The sequence below is a fragment of the Schistocerca americana genome, chromosome 2, assembly GCF_021461395.2.
Source record: "Schistocerca americana isolate TAMUIC-IGC-003095 chromosome 2, iqSchAmer2.1, whole genome shotgun sequence".
NCBI lineage: Eukaryota > Metazoa > Arthropoda > Insecta > Orthoptera > Acrididae > Schistocerca > Schistocerca americana.
In genome coordinates this window covers 653,530,711-653,537,739 of record NC_060120.1, presented here as the reverse complement: position 1 = coordinate 653,537,739, position 7,029 = coordinate 653,530,711, and positions in this window count along the sequence as shown.

Sequence of the window (7,029 nt, the reverse complement as noted above, 5' to 3'; positions counted from 1 at the left end):
AAGGCCTTACTAGGGATTGTGCTTTTGAGTGTGAATGTGGACTCCCTTATTCAGATACTATGGTGCGTGATGCAATTGCACAGAACGTTTCTGATGTTTGTATATGGGAGCAAATTTTGAAACTAGTCAATCCCTCCCTTCAACAAGTGATAGACATATTGGATAGGCAAGACACACTTGACTTTGCTCGGGAATCATTTGAAATTTCGCCAGCTGTGTGTCAATAACCGTGTCAATAACCGGCCCGCCGGGCGAGCTGCACGGAACTGTAAACAGCCCTCGCGCACGTCCGCGCAGCTACGTGTCCCACGCAAGCACGCAAATGCAGTGAAATCATGCCCGCGGTGTGCTACTAGACATTCACGGGAGAATTGCCCGTCACGCCAAGCTATTTGCTTTTTCTGTAATAAAAACGGACATGTTCAGAGTGTTTGCCAGAAAAAGCTCAGATCGGTCACTCACAACGATTCCAGGCCCTTTGCTTCGCGCCGGAATCGAACCAAGAATACTCAGGCTCGTGAACCTTCGCCCATGGACATTCATGTAGTTAATTCCACTCCGCCCAGTGCCACTCTTTCTAACAGTGACTGTATTCGTCCCACAAAAAGTGTGTGTCGACGTCGCCGGAAATCACGTCGATTAGCAAGTGATTCTGTACCAGTGTCTGTTCACATTGCACGAGACAGTCGCTCTTGTCGTCAACAGGACAATAAACTTTTTGTAGACTTGGACATTAATGGCAACGTGATCCCATTCCAGCTCGATACAGGAGCTGCAGTTTCATTGATCAATAAAGTCACATACAACCAACTGGGCACTCCTCTGTTGCGTGCCACAAATGTTCAGCTAACTACATATTCAGGTCACATGATCCCTGTGTTAGGACAGTGCAGCCGTCTTGCAACATACAAGGGACAAACAAAACTTGTGTCATTTTACGTCCTTCGTTCTTCTACTGCAGTGAACTTGTTTGGTTTAGATTTATTTCAGTTGTTTAACTTGTCAATAGTCAATCAGGTCCTCTCAGTGAACCAGACTGTGCCTTCCGCCAGTGTTTCTCGTCTATGTGAAGAATTTGCAGACATTTTTGCACCGGGCCTTGGTTGCGCTAAGAACTATGAAGCATATTTGGAACTGAAAGTAAACGCGCAACCGAAATTTTTCAGAGCGCGCAATGTTCCCCACGCATGGCGTGATGAGGTCGCAAGAACATTACACGATTTAGAATCACAAGGTGTAATTGAACGTGTGCAGGCTTCTCTCTGGGCCTCACCATTAGTAATTTTGCCAAAACCTTCCGGAAAATTGAGACTTTGTGTGGACTTTAAGGCAACAGTGAATCCACAACTAGTGATTGCAACTTTTCCTTTACCCCGCCCGAAGATCTTTTTGATAAACTGTGCCCGGGTAAATACTTTTCGAAGTTGGATCTAGCAGATGCGTACTTGCAAATACCGGTGGACGCCAAATCCCAGCGCGTCTTGGTGGTTAACACGCATCTTGGTTTGTACCGATTCAAAAGACTGCCATTCGGGTGTGCATCCGCCCCTGCATTGTTTCAGCAATATTTACAAACTGTTTGTGCGTCGGTCCCTACTGCTGCGAACTATCTGGACGATATTGTGATCTCCGGAAAGACAGCAGAAGAACATTTAGCAAATCAGGTATTGCGACTAAATGGTCTTCGCTTGCGGAAGGACAAATGTGTGTTTTTTGCTCGTGACTTACCATATCTGGGACATGTAATCAATGCCCAAGGCATACATCCCAGTCCAGAGTACCTTCGTGCCATACAAGACTTACCTTTGCCGCAGAATTTGAAGCAGCCCCAGAGTGTGTTGGGAAAAATTAACTATTATCATAACTTTATCCTGCATGCCTCTTCCATTTCAGCTCCGCTTCATCGCTTACGCCGTAAAGGTGTTCCGTTCGTCTGGACGACGGAATGCGAACGCGCCTTTCGCCAGTTGAAATCGGCGTTGCTTTCTAATACTTGCCTTACGCCATTCGATCCCCAGAAATCCCTTTTGTTGATGGTAGATGCATCGGATTTCGGGATCGGTGCTGTGCTTGCGCACAAAGATGGATCGCATGATCGCCCTATTGCCTTTGCGTCCAAATTGCTCTCGTCTGCGCAGAGAAATTATTCACAGATAGAGAAAGAAGCTTTGGCTCTCGTATTTGGTGTTACTAAGTTCCATGATTTCTTGTATGGTCGTCACTTTACCATCATCACGGACCACAAACCTTTGACATCGCTTTTTCATCCGAACAAGCCTGTACCTCCACGTACAGCGCAGAAATTCATTCGCTGATCTATTTTTCTCTCGCAGTACCGCTACAATATCTTGTATCGGTCCACTGCTAAGCACGGAAACGCCGATGCATTGTCCCGTTTGCCTGTTGCTGAGGATAGAGCATTCGATTCTTCCGAACTTGCTTGCATGTTCATTGATTCTGAAACCGATGACGTGGTCGAATCGTTTCCGATTGATTTTCGTCGTGTAGCTACAGCCACAGCTGCTGACCCTCTCCTTGCTACGGTTCTGCGTTTTGTTGCTACGCAATGGCCCTAGTCAAAGTCACGGATAGAGGATCCGTTGGTTCGCAGATTTTTTGCTCACAAGGAGAGACTTTTTGTATGACGTGGTGTTTTGTTGTTGCGTTCTGATAATGATCAGTCCAGAGTCGTGGTCCCACGTTCGTTACAGTCCTCTGTTTTACGGCTTCTTCACCAAGGACATTGGGGTATCGTGCGAACGAAACAACTTGCTCGTCAGCACTTTACTTGGTTCGGAATCGATGCTGCGATTACGAATATGTGCTCTTCTTGCATGGCGTGTGCCGAACAACAATCCGCACCGCCGCAGAAATTCTTTGCATGGCCAAAAGCCACTTCCCCTTGGCAACGCTTGCAAATCGATTTTGCTGGTCCATTCTGGAGTGCTCGATGGTTGGTTGTGGTGGATTCTTTCAGTAATTTTCCTTTTGTTGTCCGGATGTCTTCCACGACGTCAACTGCCACCATCCAAGCGTTGTCTGCTATTTTTTGCATTGAAGTTCTTCTGCAGACTATTGTTTCCGACAATGGCCCACAATTCATGTCTGCAGAATTTCAGTCTTTCTGCAAGGCCAATGGTATTCAACATCTGACATCCGCGCCGTTTTCGCCTCAGTCAAACGGTGCTGCTGAACGATTGGTCCGGACTTTCATGTCACAGATGTTGAAGTTAAAAGAGTCGCATTCTCGGGAGGACGCGTTGTTGCTCTTTTTGTCTTCGTACCGCTCTCAGCCCCGGGATGGTCGCTCGCCGGCTGAGTTGCTCCACGGTCGTCCTCATCGAACCTTGATGTCTTTGCTGCATCCGCCGCATCAGGTTCCTGTGCAGCGGCAGACTCCTGCTTTTGCTCCAGGCGACGTTGTATTCTATCGCAACTGTCGCGGTTTACGGCGTTGGCTCGCAGGGCGCATTCTTCGCTGCCTCGGCCACGTGATGTATTTGGTTTTGGGGGCTTCTGGTTAGGTGCGTCGGCATCTCAATCAGCTGCGCCTCTGTCGTCGCCCGGGTTCTGCTGCTCCCCGTCTGCTTTCAGCGCCGTTGCCGTCCGGTCAGCGCCCTGGGGACCCATCTACTGGCTCGCCTCATCCCCAGGTGTTACCGACCCTGCCTTCCATTTTGCCCCATGGCGACGCGTCGCCGCCGCCGCCGCCGCCGCTTGGTCTCCCGCCGGCGCCGCCCGCAGTGGACGCTTCGCTGCAAGCGCCTGGCGCCTCCCTGGGTCACGCGCCGCCGATCGCTTCCCGTGACCAGATGTCTTCCGCCATGGAACTCTTGCCCGTTCCGGACCAGATGTCGTCTTCGCCCGTCGGGTGCCCCGACCAAATGGAGGTCGACCCTTCGGCCCCTCCTGTATCTCTCAGGGCGCATTCACCGCATGTTGACGTGCACCCCGGACTAGGTTTTCAGGCGTTTCCTAGCTCCCCTCGGACCGAATGGCAGGGTGCAGGTGGCACAGCCTCGCCTGTTGTTAGGTTCCCCACCTCATCGCATACGTCAAAATGGGGTCCTCCCCATGGCGGGCGGAAACCTTATACCACGACCGTTCGCCGATTTCCGGGGGAGGAATGTGGTGTCACCGCCAGGCACCATACTTGCTAGGTGGTAGCTTTAAATCGGCCGAGGTCCATTAGTACATGTCGGACCCGCGTGTCGCCACTGTCAGTGATCGCATACCGAGCGCCACCACACGGCAGGTCTCGAGAGACGGACTAGCACTCGCCCCAGTTGTACAGACGACTTTGCTAGCGACTACACTGACGAAGCCTCGCTCCTTTGCCGAGCAGAAAGTTAGAATAGCCTTCAGCTAAGTCCATGGCTACGACCTAGCAAGGCGCCATTAGCCTTACATAGCAATTGATACTTATCGTATAAAGCATGTCTCATCAAGAATGATGTATACAACAAGGATGGATTAAAGTTAAGTATTCCAAAAGCTACGTACTTTTCTTTATAACATTCATTACGTATCCTGTTTCAGACCTCACGCCATCCTTCGTGTGTTTATAGCGTGCATTGCGGTCCCCTCACATCACACTGTGTCGGCACTTCTGTCAACACATCACGATGCATGTGCTTATGCTGTCTGTCTTTGCGGTGTATGTACGGGTGTCTGGCGGTCGATAGCTATATGCATGATGCAAAAGGGGCGATTTTGTATGGCGCAGGATACGAATTGTATGTTTACTACGTTGATATGGTACATGGAGATCGGTTTCGCGCTGAAATATTCATGCTTCTGTCCTCAGTGGCAGAGCAGTTTAATTGAGCAAGAGTATTTCCGTATCTGATGACATGTAAGCCACTTTTCAGTGTTTAACTATCAGTGCAATATGGCGATCTGTACTGAATGCCTTATCTGCAGAAAGAAAAACGCGGACAGTGCTTCCACACTGACAGTATCAGTGATTTGGCCGGTAAATTAAGTAAGAGCAGACCAGAATGCTCCATTCATTCGCAAGTCATCCTTTGTGCAGGGACATAGTAGCCTCTACATAGCAGTGTGAACGTTTGCGTTTCAAAGATGTTTGTTGAAAGCAGGACTTAACGATTGTCAGGAAAGATAACACGTGATGGACGGGATGCCACGTTAGGGCCATCAGGAGAAATGCATTCGGTGTTATTCTGGGCTATTTTCGTTAACAGGACCTGTTAGGTCAAGAATTTCCGTGAAGACAAACTGAGACATTACGAAAGCTTCTATAAAAGCGACCTTTAACCACATCTACATCTACATACATACTCCGCAATCCACCATACGGCGCGTGGTGGAGGGTACCTTGTACCACAACTAGCATCTTCTCTCCCTGTTCCACTCCCAAACAGAACGAGGGAAAAATGACTGCCTATATGCCTCTGTACGAGCCCTAATCTCTTTTGTCTTATCTTTGTGGTCTTTCCGCGAAATGTAAGTTGGCGGCAGTAAAATTGCACTGCCATCAGCCTCAAATTCTGGTTCTCTAAATTTCCTCAGTAACGACTCACGAAAAGAACGCCTCCTTTCCTCTAGAGACTCCCACCCGAGTTCCTGAAGCATTTCCGTAATAGTCGCGTGATGATCAAACCTACCAGTAACAAATCTAGCAGCCCGCCTCTGAATTGCTTCTATGTCCTCCCTCAATCCGACCTGATAGGGATCCCAAACGCTCGAGCAGTACTCAGGAATAGGTCGTATTAGTGTTTTATAAGCGGTCTCCTTCACAGATGAACGACATCTTCCCAAAATTCTACCAACGAACCGAAGACGACTATCCGCCTTCCCCACGACTGCCATTACATGCTTGTCCCACTTCATATCGCTCTGCAATGTTACGCCCAAATATTTAATCGACGTGACTGTGTCATGCGCTACACTACTAATGGAGTATTCAAACATTACAGGATTCTTTTTCCTATTTATCTGCATTAATTTACATTTATCTATATTTAGAGTTAGCTGCCACTCTTTACACCAATCACAAATCCTCTCCCAGTCATCCTGTATCCTCCTACAGTCACTCAACGACGACACCTTCCCGTACACCACAGCATCATCAGCAAACAGCCTCACATTGCTATCCACCCTATCCAAAAGATCATTCTTGTAGATAGAAAACAACAGCGGACCTACCACACTTCCCTAGGGAACTCCAGATTATACCCTCACCTCCGATGAACACTCACCATCGAGGACAACGTACTGGGTTCTATTACATAAGAAGTCTTCGAGCCACTCACATACTTGGTAACCAATCCCATATGCTCGTAACTTAGTTAGGAGTCTGCAGTGGGGCACCGAGTCAAACGCTTTCCGGAAGTCAAGGAATATGACATCCGCCTGATACCCTTCATCCATGGTTCGCAAGATATCATGTGAGAAAAGGCCGAGTTGCGTTTCGCAGGAGCGATGCTTTCTAAAGGCGTGCTGATGCATGGACAGAAACTTCTCTGTCTCAAGGAAATTCATTATATTCGAACTGAGAATATGTTCGAGAATTCCGCAACAAACCGATGTTAAGGATATTGGTTTGTAATTTTGAGGATCCGTTCTTCTACCCTTCTTATATACAGGCGTCACCTGCGCTTTTTTCCAGTCGCTCGGGACTTTACGTTGGGCAAGAGATTCGCGATAAATGCAAGCTAAGTGAGGAGCCAATGCAGTAGAGTACTCTCTGTAAAACCGAATTGGAATCCCATCAGGATCCGGCGACTTATTTATTATCAACCCATACAGCTGCTTCACAACCCCAGGGATGTCTATCACTTTCCCTCCATACGGGAATCTGTACAAGACTCAAACGGCGGTATGTTTGTACGTTCCTCCTGCGTGAAAGATTTCTCAAATGCTAAATTTAAAATTTCACCTTTCGTTTCGCTGTCTTCTGTTGCCAGGCCAGACTGATCAGTGAGTGACTGGATGGAAGCCTTCGAACCGCTTACCGATTTTACGTAAGACCAGAATTTCCTTGGGTTTTCAGCAAGATCTTTTGCT